The 17,479-nt window shown below is 39.8% G+C and overlaps 1 protein-coding gene across 2 annotated transcripts in view; it reads right to left on the bottom strand.

Moving 5' to 3' along the window:
* Nucleotides 1-17,479, bottom strand: part of b3gat1a (beta-1,3-glucuronyltransferase 1 (glucuronosyltransferase P) a) — a 154,006-nt gene that overhangs the window by 39,721 nt on the left and 96,806 nt on the right. For both annotated transcript variants that reach the window (XM_088345199.1, XM_088345200.1), the window contains exon 3: nt 2,624-2,767. The gene's annotated coding sequence lies outside the window, so the exon portion shown is untranslated. The remainder of the gene's footprint in view (nt 1-2,623; nt 2,768-17,479) is intronic.

Below are 17,479 nucleotides of genomic sequence, written 5' to 3' on the forward strand. Positions count from 1 at the left end.
TAAAAAATAAAGAGAGCGTCTCAAATCTGCCAACAGAAAGAAGGGCACCACCGCAAGAAGAAGCCCTAGGGGAGGAACGGGTGCCAAGCAGCATCAGTAAAGGAGGATCAATCCACCTCGCTTAAGATATTCTACAGACCAGAATGCAGCCAAAGTCCTAGCCAGAAACTATGGCCCCTGACTATAGGTTACATTAAAACACTTATGCAGGGCTTATACAATGGGGTTTGCGGCGAGTCGGCAAAATCACCCCTCCTACTGCCGAGTCCTCTCAAATAATATGAGCGACGTAGGAAATTTAGTGTTTGCCTTAGGCTTGGTCCGTCAAATCAAGATAATTGGTCGGGCTCGGGTTTTAATACCTGCGGGCAGGGTCGTGTTGGGCTGGATTTTTTTAGGCCTTATATGTACCATATCTTCACACCCAAAAGACACACACAAAAGTCTCAGATTTTCTTCAAATTGTAAAGGGCGCCCTATCGGGCAGTGCGCCCTGTCTCTCGTGCAAAGCGGCGGATGAAGTTGAGCTCGGTGGCCTTAGGGTTGGGGGCCCGCTCTCAAGTATCGGCCAATTTAAGATTTACAATATTTTTACGTGAAATCCGATGTTTTTGTGAGATTGTTCACATTTCCAACTAAATTAGACTATGTGTCTCTTGTATCTTATAAGTCTCTCTTGTTTGATTGCCATTATATTCTGCTTGCATGGAAGAGGACGCCTGACTTCACATGCAATGCTTTGTTAGAAGAATTGCTAATGGATGCTAACGATGTTAGGTATTTAGCAATTTGAAAGTTATTGTGCTACCAGAGAGGCGCAACGAACTTTGACAAGTTTTTATCTGTGTGTTTTACTTTGTAATCAATAATTAAGTAAACCACAACCAAACTCAGTTTTGTAATAGCTGTATTTTTAAATATGCACACTTGCTTGCTTGTCTGTGTTTTGCTCAAAAATTACCCAACCAACAACCAAATGTGAAGGGTCTGCATTTATATAGTGTTTTTCAAGACATTGTAGAGTGCTTTGGGAAGACCTCCCAAAGTGCTTTACAATGTGCTTCACACTTTCCCTTTTACACACCCTAACTAACCGATAGCAGCATCAGCCATGCAAGGCAACTACCTGCTATCAGGGGCATAAGGGATTCAGTGTCTTGCCCAAGGACACTTCGACATATAACAGGAATGAGCCAGGAATCAAACCTCTTGATCCCAAGACGTGCGCTTTACCTCCTGAGCCAATGCCGCCCCAAATGTTAGTTATTTACTTCTGATTTATTTATCGTTGTACAGTCCCTAAATTGTTCTAACTGGCTTTCCGATTTACTGCTGAGGGGAGGGACGGAATTTTACCTGGAGTCTTCTCTCTGCAATTCAGTCTGGACAAAGGAATGGTGTGAAGCTATAATACGTGGACCTTACCACTGACTAATAGTTCCTTTTTGTCATAGCTCACCGTGATCCGCCCCTCTGGTATGTCAATGATTGTCATCCGTTTTGAAAGTGCACTTCTGAAACCGATAGAAGCTTTGTACTGTCCTCGCTTGCTCGGAATATCTAGTTTTGTTTTTATTGTATTCAAAACCTCAACGGAACTGCTACAGCGTTTGTTATACCTATCACATCTCACAATCCGGGTGTTAAAAGAACATGAGGAAAAAGTAAAGTTTATCTTCCTTAAAGGCTCAGGGGTTTGATTGGCCGACACAGGGGAAGAAGACAAAAAGACAGGTGAACAAGATGGACCTTGAGGAGATAAAGGTGGATGAGGCTTTAAAGATTGAACAAGTTCTTGGTGGAGATCTTACTTATGGTTTTTATAATATTTTATACTATTTTCGTCGCCATAACATTAACTCTCGGACCATTCCAATTTTACTTCTACAAATGACCATGTTGAAATCAAAGCTTTTTTGGAAAAAGATAAAGCAGAAACTAGGGGAATACTTCTCTTTCACCTCAACAGCACAATGATCGAGCAAGGTGGCTTTGACAACTAAGTGACCAAGCAAGATTGTGAGCCAGGCAAAATTATCTAGAGGACAAAGTACAAGATGGACCTTGAGGAGATAGAGGTGGATGAGGCTTTGAAGATGGAACAAGTTCTTGGTGGAGATCTTACTTATGGTTTTTATAATATTTTATAATATTTTCGTCGCCATAACAATAACTCTCGGACCATTCCAATTTTATTTCTACAAATGACCACATCAAAATCAAAGCTTTTTTGGAAAAAGATAAAGCAGAAACTATGGGAATACTTCTCTTTCACCTCAACAGCACTATGATCGAGCAAGGTAGCTTTGACAACTAAGTGACCGAGCAACATTGTGAGCCAGGCAAAATTATCTAGAGGACAAAGTATCTTCTCCTCTAATCTGTGTCCTGTCTGAGAGTTTTTGAGGAGTGAAGGCCAGCCAATTTTTTTTCAGGCATGTTGTCTTTCTCTAATTGAAAGCTGAGATAACCTTCATTTATTCACTTTGGGCAGTCAGGGACCGACTTTGAAAAGCTCCTCATGCGAGATTAGGTAAATTGCTTAACAATCATTGCAGGAAATGCTCACTACTGTATTATTGTTTTAAGTTGCGTGAAACTATCTAGAAACTTTAATACTCACCCACAGTCAGAACTTGATCATGGCAGCGCAGGCGACGCACTGATGTGAAGCCTACAAAGCTTGCTGTCTGAGCCACGTGGCGGCACCATTGTGTATCTTTGTCCTTCACTTTGGTCAGTCAGGCAGGCAACTGCTGGACCGTGTCTGTAGGACAAAGAGGAAGACATTTTGCTTAATTACGATGCAATATTTTCCCATTTTAAAATTCGGCCCGAAATGGATCAATCCAAAACTTTTTTTTTTATTGCACAAAACCTCGTTTTTACGGGATATGGTTAAGGTTAGCATTGTTAGAATATTGAAATGTGTCACTGCATATAAATTCATGAGTGTATCAGCTTCTCTTTCTTGCTTATAGCCTTTTAATTTTGTTTCTTCATCACATCGTTACTTTAATAACTATTCACTAATATACTTTTTGATGTATTGATGTATCCAAGTTGTTATACTGTCTCAAGTTGAGACAGTTGAGACTCTCAACACTGTTCTAAGTGGTGTCCTATTGTATGGTTGGGAGGGAGCATCGCGTCCTGCCAGGCCACCAGTGGAATCCAGCAAGATCCAATCCGAACAGGTTTTGGGTGAGAATGGAGTTTTGGTGATTTTCCACGAAACCACCAATGCTTTGTTTTTTTAAGTCACAGCCATTTCCTATAAAAACAGCGGTCATCTATTTTGTTGATGCTCGTTCTGGAGTCACAAACCCTGAATATCTTGTTTGATTTGTTTTATTGTAATCAAAACCTATACGGAAATTCTTCGCTGTAGCACTTTCTTTTTAGTCTACTCTCATGACCCGCATGTTGATTAGAACCTGCATAGGCAAAAAATGCTTCTCCTTCTTTCCTCAAACAGAAGATTTTGAACGTACACAACAATCAACAACTGAGTTTTTTGTTAATTGAATTCCCTGAAGTCCTTGTCAAGACTAGCCGCGAGGAGTTTTGGCCATAGACGGGTTGCATATGTTTAACTCTAGAATGACAAGCCACCTTGGATGTGTTTTCCCACAGCTCCGTCCTCAAATCCCTGGGCATGAATAACTTGTTTCTCCTCTACTCCACTGGCACTTGAAAGCCTCTTACGAGGTTCGCCTCCTTATTTCCACTTGCCACTGAAGAGCTCCAAACTGCAGGGACGATTACCTCAGAGATGAAATTGTTACGCGGAGGACTGTAAAATCCTAAAAGGCCAGGGAACTTGACGCCCTGGGGAGCAGAGTAAAGGAAGCTTTCCTTGTTGTTATTGTTTTTGCCATGTGGAATGATTGATACAAAATACCTATAGAGCCAAGTTGAATGGAATCAAAATGTATAAAACTGATTTTTGGGGTATTATTTTTCCAATTTCCTTAAAACAGAGAAAAACAAAAGACAAAATATTTCCACATACACGATGGCCAGCTGTCAGTCATAAATGACTTTAGTTCCTGATTGTATGGCTACAGATCCCGTAGTAATATTTGATAGCTGTCACTGTCAAGATCCAGGAAGACTGGAGAAATAGATCCAATAAACGTAGACATCAATTAAAGTATATGTTTCGGGTCCCTGATAACCTCGGGTACCACACAACAATATTGATTTAAAGTGGCCTAGGCCTCACCAACAAGGTTTCTGTAAAACAAGGAAATTGTGTGTTGGAATGAGGCTGAATTCATTCACTGATACTGTATGATTTTATTATTTATTTTATCAATTAAGAAAATTCTCTAAAGACAAGTCTCACAAAGTAGTCACAAACCAAAAATATTTCCCTTTGTAAAGTTCAACATATGTTTGTATATTGCAATTTTATGTCAGAACCAGAACCGGAGGAGGATCCAGATGCGTAACGTTTCTCACACAAGCTTTATTTTACGGGAATGCACGTTAACACAAACGCCAGTGATTCTGCAATCGCTGGGCGGAAGAAATAAGACAAGTCTGGAGTGGAAGAACAGGAAGCCAAAGGCCGACGAGATCGATACCATTTAGACAAGCAGATAAAGGAGGGACGAGGTGATACCGGACCTGACGGGACAGACAGGACCGATACCAGATACACAAGCAGATACCGGACAGATGGGGTCGATAACGGACAGGACGGATAGCCAGGAACGATACCAAATACACGAGGAGATACCAGACAGACGGGGTCGATACCGGACAGGACGAGACAGACAAGATCGATACTAGATACTGGAGACTGGAGTCAGATACAAGGCAGGAAGAGACCGACGGGATCGGTACCGGATACTGGAGACTGGCGCAAGATATCTGACAGGATGAGACAGGCGGAATCGATACCGGATACGGGAGACTAGAGTTGGATATCAAACAGGACAAGACAGACGGGATCGATACCGGATACTGGAGAATGGTGCAAGATATCGGACAGGATGAGACAGGCGTAATCGATAACGGGTACAGGAGACTGTAGCACTATATCAGACAGGACGAGATTGACGGGATCGATACCCAATACTGGAGACTGGAGTCAGATATCAAACACTGGATCGATACTGGACAGGATTCACAAGCAGGATACCGGACAGAGTCAAAACACACGTCTTGTGGACGCAGAAGTTCGTTGACGGACTGACAAGAGGTGAGTGAGAGCACTGAGCTTAAAAAGGAGGGAAGCCAATCAGGCAACGAGCCGCAGCTGGCGCCAAATGGGCGGGGCCAAGTGAGGGCAATGGGCAGCCGTGACATTTTATCCTATTACAGGTATTCAATAAAATAACTAGTGCACACTAGTCCATAATTACTCTTTCAACTCTCAACTTCAAAGTAACACATATGGATGAAAGGCAATCTCTGCATGAATGTGGTGAAATTGATAAGGCTATATAGAGATTTTCTCTCTAAAAAAAAAAAAAAATAAAAAAAAAATAAACCTAGCAAGGTCGTTTAAAACTCTTCAACTCAAAAAAAACCACTCATTCTTGACATTTAAACAGTCAGAAATATTGCTAAACACATGCCAATACTTATAGTGTGAATTGTTAGTGTCAAACTAACAAACTAACCGGTAAAATAAAGAATTTGTGTGTTGGGATGAGGCTCTCTGGACCACTCTTCTTGAAATGATTTGGGTGCAAGTGACCCACGCCGTAAGGTACACCGGTTAACAGATACCTCACAGAGGTAGGACGGGAAATTTCAGCGGGTAATCGTGGGTGGAGCATGGTAATAACATGTTCTGCGCCTGTATCGCGGTGCTATTACGTGAAATTAGCGTGTTACGCGTGTGACGGTCAAACGCCTTTCTCCGCGTATAAACAGCGCGAATGCCGAGCACACGTCAGTTGTGCTCGAGACGTCAAGGGGGTGAACATGGATCACCGTCAGCGTAGTTTCTCTTCATTTCGAATAAATCTTTCGGTGCATTCTCAATGGTCGCAGCAAGGCTTTAATGCTAGGACCTTAACTTGGCCTTTTGGCTGAGAGTAAGAGTCCCGGCTCCTAAGCTTTGTAGCGTATTATGAACTGATCGATAATGGATAATGAATAAAGAAGATAGAACAATAACCGATAACAACCCCCCCGCCAGCGTAGTGACCTCATCCTAATCCATTTTTATTTCTTGACATTTCTTTTCAAGATAATAAAATAAAAATGATGCCATAGCTTGAAATCTTGATCTTCACGGGACTGTGTCTTTTGCGGTTATGATTTCTACAGCCCGGTGCCGAGATATGCATCCCCTCGCTAATACATCCACTTTTACCTCGTTTTATCTCACTTATAAGGAATGTAATGGCGAACATATAACCTAAACCACTTCGTCTTGCATTTGTTGGAAATATAATACAACTTAAACCATTCCGTCTTTGTTTTTGTTGTGAACGTAATCGAACGGTAAATCCTCCCTCCCTCGCGTGAACGCGCATTCTGCTGCGCTTCCAACGAAAGCGATCGTATTCTATATAAAACGCTTATTAAAACTATAAAGCGAGCTAATTATAACAATTGGGTGATCCTAGTCTAAATAACGCGTTTATTTAAACAATAAAGTGCGATCGTATTCTACAAAATGCGTTTGTTAACGTGGATGAAAAAGTCACGCGAGGGGGTGGGGCGGTGTGGGTGTTGCGTAGGAGTCGGATTTGGGCACAACACCGGCTCGGGAGCTTTTTTACCCATGGGCCACACGAGAAAATGACGCAGAAATGACGCGATGAGGAAGCGGAACAGTCGCCGGCGTCTGTTTTGCGGGCATACCACCGATGAACAGCGGGTTGGCCAATTTTGCGCATTTTCCATCCCGGGCAACCACGGGCAAAAAAAAAAACGCAAAATTTTAGCCGTGATTCAGTCGCAAACGGCTGTGTGACCGGCCCCTTAGACAATGCACTGCAACATTACTGTGAATACTCTTTGGTTTTTAACCATATAGAGAAGTAAATGAATTAATAGAAATGTGCAGAGAATATCGCCACCTTGGCTTCTATTCATGCTTGCCTGTGCTTGGGTCCCCCCGAAAAACGTGACAACCGCATTCAAAACTAATCATACTGTCTATTTTTTTTACTTCCTGATTGTAAAAGGACCCCTAAGGGGAAAACTAACACTGATATCTGTGAAAATAACTCTGATAATAACTCTTGTTCATTTCTATTGGTGTTGCTTTTATTAATATAAATAATAATAGCCATAATATGTATATCGTTAAATACAATTAATCAGGGTTGGGCGAGTATTAATACTAATATGTTAAATGTATAGTTTAGTAGACACTCAAAATAAGTAGAAAAGCCATCAATGGATTTTAATCTTGCAAGAAGAATAGGGAAGAGCCCAAACTTCAGAAAATAAATACCAACATGTTTTAAAAGCCTTCCCCTGTGCCATTTCTTGTTATCAAATCATCTGGGTTACAAAAATAGATCTACCAAGAAAGGTGTGGAATTTTAAAAAACAGCAATGTGTTTGGCTGATGTAAACAGTTTGTCACAGTAAGAATAACGAACAAGAGTGCACAATAATAGTCAAATCAATGAACTGGCATCTCATGCAATTTTAAGTGTCCAATAATAACAATAAAATAAAATGATCACAATCATAATTATCAGTTCAGAAAAAAGCCTGTTTTAGGTATCAATACTCGTGACGGTAATCAATATCAGCCACCTCCTGGTGATCAATTCATTATCAAATTTAAAGAATTAAAATAATTGTGGGCAGCACGGCGGCCCAGTGGTTAGCGCGTGTGCGGCACAGTTCTGAGGTCATCAGATCAAACCTTCCTGTGTGGTGTTTGCATGTTCTCCCCGGGTTTGCGTGGGTTTCCTCCGGGAACTCCGATTTCCTCCCACGTTCCAAAAACATGCATCTCAGGTTAATTGGTCGGTCCAAATTGAAAGTGAATTGTGAATTGTCTGTCTCTGTGTGCCCTGCGACTGGCTGGCAACCAGTCCCACTGCCCGAGGATAGCTGTGATGGGCTCCGCGACCCTACTGAGGATAAGCGCTGCAGATAGTAGATGGGTGGATCGAACATGATTGTACGTTGCTATTAATTAATCACAAAAAATAAATAAAAATCATGGGATTTAATAGTATTTATGTAAAAACATTTTTGGCAAAGACACACAAACCTGAGATGATATCTGTATTTTATCTGTGTTTCTGACATTTATTCATCAATAATACTAGTGTCTTGAGGATGACAATAAAACTGCATTCATATTTTCAACTCGAGTTCACTGAAAGGTCGCTCTCATGCTAGATTGAGTTATTTGCCCCATCAATCCAATTTATATCTGGAGGCTCTCTGAAGTGATAGTCGTGAAGTGGGCTTTATTGTTAAAAATAGCAAAGCAGATCTGTGTGAACTGTGATGTGCACCAGCTAATTCTAAAATCTAGAATATTTCCGTACTACATAAGCTGAGAAGCAAAAACCAAAAACGGTTTTTTTTCCGGACTATAAGGCGCATCCAGAAAACCCAAATTGGCCGAAAATTTGAATGAGCGCCTTGTAATACGGTGGTTCTTTTATGAGTTACCATATTTAGACAATTACTAATGAAGAGATACATTATATTGCTGACCACAAGTGCATAATATTGTTGGCAATGGGGATCAAACTGTTGAGAGCATTGATTCCTAACTGCATGGACATGGATAGGTGTTCACAATTGCATGACATTGAATGCAACGGGGATTGAACCCCGGATCTTGCAGGGGAGAGTGCCTGATCCTATCCACTAGACATACTAGTGTGTAGTGCAAATAAGCCTAGCACAAAAATGACTCTCATATCTTTGTTTCAAGTAACTCAAAACTTTGGAATGGATGGAACGACAGCGACCCCTTTTGGACAGTTCCCGGTCGTACTAATTCACCATATACCATAATGAAATCTGATAACATGAAGTTTTGAATGTATTAAGACATCCAAGTAATAAAAATCCAAATAATCGGGACTACACTTCCCTCCATTCAGGACATTGGCCAGAAGCGCTGCTTATCCCATGCTAAGAACATTACCGGGGACCCCTCTCACCCCCATCATGGACTATTCACTCTGCTAGCCTCTGGGAAGAGGTACTGCAGTGTGCGGTGCAGGACCACCAGGCTCCGCAATAGTCTAGTCCCCCTGGCCATTAGACTGTTAAATGGTCAATCTAACATATAGTTAACTTAAATCTAAACGGCTGCTAATTTGACTTTTGCACTAGTGGCAGTTTTTTTATAGCTTGCCACTCCTTGCACATTTGATCTCTGCACTATTGTTACTTACAGTGTTATTACTTACAGTGTTATTGTTTACAATATAATGGTACTGTGTACCTGACTTGTTAACCTGACTGCCCATCTTGCACATCTGGTTAGCGTCTCTTCTTGCACTATCGGCACTATGGTAAATAACACAATACAGCTTTATTTATATCTGTACACTGAAGGACACTGAGGGAAACTGTGGGAGTCAGATCCATCGACATTTCGTTCTGTATACACGTGTACTAGAATGACAATAAAGTAGATCTGAATCTGAATCTGAATCTGAATCTGAATCTGAATCTGAAGTCTATGTATTGATAAAATAATGTTCTCACCATACGTAATTATGTCGATTGGAGGGACATTCTCAAACACAGAATATGCAATTTTCTCACTTCTTTGGCTTTCTAACAATTTTGCAATTTCAAACACCTTCACCTGATACTGATATATCTAAGACCACGCCCATAGAGGCATGATCTGGTAGAGCGTCATCCATCCATATAAAAAGATTTGGCTAAGCGATAGCCAGTCTCTTTTTCTCCAACGATTCATTGCACATTGGCCGCATGGCGTTGCACAGTGGTCTGGATTTCATCATGTGGACCATACTGGTGACCATCCGAAGCAGAAACCCAAATCTCTCCGCAACATAAAGTAAGAGGACGGTTTAAGATTTAATACCATGTTTGCTAGTTCTTGAGAATTCACGTTTTTTCAGTACAAGGGAATCTCCCCAAATCGACTAGCATTAGAGTGGAAACTTTCTTTTTGTGCTAATAACTTCCAGACTTTCAGCGGTCGAAAATTCCCATAATCTCCAGCACAGTCCCCTCCCCTTTTTTCCCTATCATTAATTCTATGTGTTAATAAATTGTGTTCTATTTCCATCGGCCTGGTTCATTGAATCTAATTTCTTGGGATTAGTTATTCATATCGGAACTCAAAGAACTAAGAAGTAATGACATAATTCATTTTTTTTATCAGTGGAGGAAATTCTAGCATCCTTCAGAGCAAAAAAGGTTTATGGTGGAGCACAAGCAACAGCAAGAGGCAAATTCGTTTACTGATTGCAGTAAAGAATAATTAATTTTAATCCTAACAATTTCAAAATTAAACCTAGAAAAATCCCTACAAGGTATACAAAAAACAAAACAAAAAAGGACATTAAGTCTTATCTTATTTTCACACTATTCTTTAGGGCCGGATCGCATCGACTAGACCCAATAGGAATCCAGAAAAACAAAAACAAAAAAAGGCATTAGGTCTTATCTCATTTTCACACTATTTCTAGTCACGCTGTCAGAAATACTAGAGAGAATGTTTTCAATACATGCACCCATGCATTTGCTAAATATCTTTCAGGGTGACCAAATTACTTTCCACAAAGCATTTCCCTTCATTCAGTTCAGAACAACCAAATTACTTCCCACATTGGCTTTCTTGTCATTCAGTTCAGAATCTCATATGCTACATAAAGACCTTTTGAGTCTGCCATACTACAGACTTGTTTAATGTCTCAATATATTCTCCAGCATGGCCCAATAATAACATCAGCAATTTGGTGCTGTGACTAAAAAAGTGTGAAGAAGACACAAGACCAATTGTCTTTTCATCTCTATCCCTAGTGATGTAGTGGATTAAATCCGACCCACTCTACACCACGATCTGGGTTTGATTCCTGTTGTATCCAAAGGTATGTAATTACGATCATTTACATATTCTGACTGATCATTCTTTGTCCAATCCTAGCCATTCCAATACTTTAATTCCATGTGCCTTATCCTCCTAAGACCTGGTCCAAATGCGTGGACATAAATGCACATCAAACGAGACACTCGGGTCTAACGAGTTTAAACATAAAAACTATATTACAAGGAACAATTTTTTTTTTGCACCTTTAATCTGCCGCGAATATACAGTACTCTATGCAAGGGATTGTGCAAAACTATCAAGAACCCTGGTTTTGAACCAAAACTTTTCCTGCACTACTTGGCCCAATTACTGCAAATGCTACTTTTCAAGCTTGATTTAGGCCAACCAAGAAATTTCAAAGAGGCCATTAGCTGTGAGGATTGGCTGTGATTGATGGCCCAAGTCCATGCCAGGATCAGCCTGCCTCAGCAACGATAAAAGATTTAGGACCACCAAGCCTAAGGCAGCTTTTTTTCTGCTGGTAACCAACCGCAAGGGAGAGCGCAGTCTGCCCTCAACTTATTCTGACTAATTTATTGGGCCGCTCAAGCGAGCCGGGCCTCCTTTTGGATGTGAGAACGGGCGGGGACCTGATGTGGCTTCTCAGCCAATCTTGGAGCTCCAAAGGGACTGCAGCAACTTTATCGGCTTGATGCTGTGTGGTGTGAGTGTCATCCGATACGCCTTTTAAACCGGACTCTTATTTAAGTTCTTATTTGTCTGCAAAATCCTTTTAAAAATCACTATTGAATCGGTAAACACTATGAAGAAACAACTAATCCATCAAAATGAAGTCCATCACTGTATTAAAATTCAATAATTGAAAATATCTGATGTAAACCCTCCATTAAATTTCATTCATTCATACATCATACAATGCAAAAAATAAGAATGAATGAATCTATCTATCTATCTATCTATCTATCTATCTATCCATAAACGTATATATATATATATATATATATATATATATATATATATATATATATATATATATATATATATATATATATATATATATATATATATATATATAGGTGGGTTCAAATCCAGCTCCAGACTTCCTGTGCGGGGTTTGTATGTTCTCCCCGTACTTGCGTGGGTTTCCTCCGGGCACTCCGGTTTCCTCCCACATTCCAAAAACATGCATTTCAGGTGAATTGGCCGGTCCAAATTGTCTCTAGGTGTGAATGAGCGAGTGAGTTGTCTGTCCCCTGTGTGCCCTGCGATTGGCTGGCAACCAGTTCAGGGTGTCCCCTGCCTACTGCCCGATGATTGCTGGGATGGGCTCCGGCACCCCCGCGACCCTACTGAGGATAAGCGGTGCAGCTGATGAGATATATATATTGCATTGTGAAATAAAAAACATGGTCTTGCAAGAGAGATGGTTCAATATTTTGCTCGTAGTAAGTCTTCGTTTTTGATCTAGGTAAAAATAGTTTTTGCAACATGAATTAAACCAGGAAGTAAGTAGCCACATATATTGCAGTTCGAATGTATCTATTTCTCAAAACATTAGCATGTGAATTTTGAGGCATCAAAACTAATTAGGAAAAAGTTAAAATCCATATCAAACTTGCACAAGATGCTCCATCATTTATTTCATAATAAGGGGAGGCACAAAATATATCGTTGCAAGTGACTGTGGGCCGTGTGTTTGAGATCCCTGTCTTAAACGGACAATTTGTTATATTTAGCACCTCCCATTGGCAAAAAAGGTCATTCATAAAATCATAAAAATACAATATTGATTCCTTAACCACAAAGAGTTTCAGAGGGCTGCACAGACCACAGATTATTGCAAACTACAGACTATTATTACACCATCCCCTGATCTAATACTTACATGAGGGCAAGGAAAAACTCAAAAACCTCAACATGAGAAAACAAAGCAGATTTTATCACTCACTATTTTTGCACGCAAAACACAATCTGTCTCCAGAATATTAAAAAAAACAAAAAAACAAAACAAAAAAAACACAACATGAGCTTGGTAAAAATTGAAAATGGTAAACTTTTACCCAAATGGAAATATAATGCCAGTTATATGGTTTATAAATGCTCCTCATGGTGACAAAAAGAAGCATCATTTATCCATTTTTGCAGTGGCAGCACAGACATCCAGAATCTCTCATCCCTTCCATATTTCAGCTCACATAATCAAGGTCTGGGTCATGTTGCCAAATGGCCAAAGTTATTCAAACACAAAGTCTTCGTCTCACTTCAAAATAAAGCAGACTTAGATTAAAATACCTGTCTTGAGGAAAAATGTTTTCTGTTGTTTAAAGTTGAAAAAGTGTTTATTTAAAAAAAATAGTAGTCGTCAATTTTGAGGTGCGAAATGCAGTACTACCGCCATTTTAGACCCAACTGCTGAGTTGGGAACACAGATTCCCCCAATTCCAACCCTTAATGCCAATGAGTACCAATGTTGTAAGTCTTAAGTATGACTCGGCCGAGGCTTAAACCAGCGACCTCCCAGTCTCGGAACGGGCGCCCTACCATCTAGGCTACCGAGTGGTACTCTCCTAGTACTCTTCTTTGTGGTTTTTCAGTTGCCTGACACAATACAGCAACATCTAGTGGTCAACTAATAAATCGCGGTTTACGGATCTCTTGACCGCGAGGGTTGTTGTGGCACAACTTCCCGTGGTGTGTCTTCAGCAAGTACAGCCTGGCAGTAGGGGTTTTCTTCCCTCCAAGACACAGATAGTACTGCTTTCCATGGTTACCAGTAGCAGAGGAATCCTCCTGATCTGACTCATTTACAGCACTTTCACCATCTAATCGCTTTTGTTTTTTGGTGTAAATTGTAAATAACTAGCGCTTTTGACAACTCACTGAAAGCCACCTAAAGTGCTTTACAATGTACTTCACACTTACCCATTCACACACACACTCACACACTGATAGTGGAGTGAGCCATGCTAGAGCCTTACCTGTCATGATTGCCAATTCAAGGCACCTGTGACTGCCCAATTGGCGCCAACAGCCCTGAGAGCTGATTGGGTAAGAGACTCCTTTTAAACCCCCGGCTTTCAAGAGGACGCCATCTGATCGTTGCGAGCCTATGCTCCCAGCTAGACAAGCTCATTCCGTCCGACATTTTTCCTGCCCTGTTTTCTTCAGCCAGACACCCGTTGCCGACCTGTTTCTGGACTCGATTCTGCCCTGTTCTGCCATCCCGACATCCGACCTGTTTTGCCCTGCTACCTGCCTGACACCTGTTGCCGACCTCGTTTCCGAACTCGATACTGCCCCTGATCTCCCGTGCCGGTTAACGACTAGTATTCCTGCAAGTCAACGATCACCCTTGCTCGACACAGAAGTGCCACTTCCGCGTTTCCAGCCACCTTCTACCCGTGTCCGTCGATCCGCGGATCGTGTAAGCAAGCCCTTCTCTCCCTCTTATCAATAAAACTGAGTAAACGAACGCTACTGGTCCTGTCTCTGTTCCTGGCTTGTGACATTACCTGATTATCGAGGGCATTAAGGTTTCTGTGTCTTGCCCAAGGACACTTCAACATTTAACTTGGAGGAGCCCGAAACTTGAACCTGCAACCTCTTGGGTCTAAGACGCGCATTGACAGGCAACGGTGTGTTAAAATACTCATTTTATACTGTTGCTTTAAAGAAAAGCAGCATTTTCTGTCAATGAGGTTATTTTTCATTTTGGTTTGTCAATGTAGATTTAAAAGAAAGAAGAAACCTGCCATTCTAATCTATAACTGTTGTAATCTACCAACATTTATTAACTTGAGGAAAAAAAAAGATAAAGCATAGAAAAAATAAAATTTGTATCATGGTTTACTATGAAAAAATGGATTTGGTCACCATTATACATTTGAATCAGTTAACAATACTGTTACATCGCGATCCTCTTCCCAAGGCATTTCTTGTTTTTGTTTTTATGAATTCCCCCCCAAAAACCTTCTTTGGTGCTTGTAATAAACGACATCAATCAAGGAGCATTCACTTCCGTTGAAAACAAATCGATACATTAAAAGCCCTTGCGAGTCTGCGAGTGATTCATGAACGCCGACGCAACCGCTTTCGATAAAGGACAGAGTTGATCTCATTAAACGACAGAATCCGATGCACGGGGATTGATCTTGAGCACTTATGACATGTTTCGCTGCCTTATTAGGCTGCGGAGCGAGGTCAGAGTTCAGCCGAGACGGCTTCCGGATTTATTGGCTAATTAAAGGTCGCCTTTGGAGTGCAAGTTTCAAGGTATGAAGCTTCTCTCCATTACGCCTTTTTTATCTCCGAAAAGTCAGGAGCGATCTAACGAGGGTCAAGGCTCGAGCCTCTTTACATAGAGAATCTTTGGCGTCAAATACTACCAAATATATGCCCTTGCAAAAGGATAAAAATATGGAATTATGAATTGGATGGTTGTTAATTAACCCACAGGGATTTCAATATTGTGCTCTGTTTAAAAAGTCAAAGTTTTTCGGCAAATGTCATCAAAAAATAACATAAAATTGTCAAGGGATTATTTGAAGGAATTGGTAATCTGTATAACTGCTCATGTGTTTCCGTAGTGCAGTTTTTGCCCAAGACACACCACAGGAAATGGTGCCCCTATGACCCTAGTGGCTAAGGGATCACCCAAACACCCAGCCACCCCATAACTGCTATTGTTTCTCAAAAGCAGGGGGGATCAAACTCATTTTAGCCCAAATTTAACCTAAGCCCCCCCAAAATCATAGCATTTTTAAAACTCTCTTTTCCTTGAAGGGACGATGTGTAATATTTAGTGCTTCCTAGTTGTACAAAAAAACTAAGTCAGTAAAATAAAAAAAATAAAAAATGGATTTAAACAGGCAAAAGTACATAAACTATCGTATCAATGTTATTTAAAAAACTTGGGTGGATAAGACTTTCTGGGGCCTACGCACTCCTAAAACTCCTAACCTAAAATCGCTTATGCTCGATGGGCAATATGAGAAAAATAAATAAATACATCAACAAATAGATTAAAAAAAAAACAACAATTCACGGGGGTCAACATAGGTGATTCAAAACAAATGAAGAAAGAGAGACAGAAAAAGACAAATGCAAAGAGTAAGGAATAAGTTAAGAGAGAAAGAAAGAGAGAGAGGGAAAGAAACATAGTGAGAAATAAGGGAAAATAAAGATACAAATAAAGGAAGAAAAAGATAAAGTAAGACAAATAGAAAGAACAAAATAAATAAATGAATAAATAAATAAATAAATAGATAAATACATAAAAATAACTAAATAAACAAACAAATAAATAGATACATGAATACATAAATACATAAAGACAGAAAGAAAGAAAGAAAGAAAGAAAGAAAGAAAGGAAGAAAGGAAGAAAGGAAGAAAGAAAGAAAGAAAGAAAGAAAGGAAGAAAGAAAGAAAGAAAGGCTCATGTTATGTAAAATAAATGCTAAATTCTTAACTTAAGTGTATTCATAGAAATGCACGTTAATCTATTTAGATTATGTATTTTTGCTTATTAGTTAAATCAATACTGTTTTTTTTATGGATAGAGATTTTATTTACCACTTGCAGGAGCTAAATAAAACACACCGTCCCTTTAACTTGTTAAAAATACCATTACACGCAAACAGTATCTAATTCGAACAACAATCAAAATTGCATTAGTGTTAACGAAGGTGAAATGAGGCTGGCAAGAGATAAGCATGAATTTTGACTTATCATCACTTTTAACGGAACACCAAATTACCTTTGGCACAGTAAATTACAAGATAATGGTTATGTTCTTTTTTTTTTTAAATTGCCTTGACTTTTCTTAATTGGATATCATAAAATAAATTGTAATTGGTTTTCACTTGAAGTGAAAGATTTTATGTCCTTTATAGTTTAGTTATCTTCTAAGAAAAAAAAACTGTCCACTGACAGATAATTTTGCATTCTGAGTATTTATTTTCTTCTTTTTTAACTATGTTCTCTTTTTTAACCTCTTTTTATAATACTATTTTCTATAATATTACCCTTTTTACAATTGACTATAACTTTTCACATGGTGTTTCATTTTATTTTAAATTATTCTAATTTATGCACTTTTCAAGTGTTATTTTTTATCAACTTGCGCAAAACGTATCTGCAAACCACATTTTTAAAACAGTTTTAAAAGTGGAACAAGAAAACACTTAAAATCAACAAAAAGGTAACTGATATATAAGACCAAGTATAATTTTTCTCAAACATTTCTTACACTAAACCATGAAATAGGAGAGAGCTCTCATTTTAACAGTGGAACGAGAACAATTTATTCAGAAAGGTGTTCCTCATCTCATCTCATTAGCTACACCGCTTATCCTCAGTAGGGTCGCGGGGGTGCTGGAGCCCATCCCAGCAATCATCGGGCAGTGGGCAGGGGACACCCTGAACTGGTTGCCAGCCAATCGCAGGGCACACGGGGACAGACAACTCACTTGCTCAGTCACACCTAGGGAC

The sequence above is a fragment of the Urocampus carinirostris genome, chromosome 10, assembly GCF_059441175.1.
Source record: "Urocampus carinirostris isolate Australia breed hairy pipefish chromosome 10, RoL_Ucar_1.0, whole genome shotgun sequence".
In the NCBI taxonomy this organism is placed as follows: Eukaryota; Metazoa; Chordata; class Actinopteri; order Syngnathiformes; family Syngnathidae; genus Urocampus; species Urocampus carinirostris.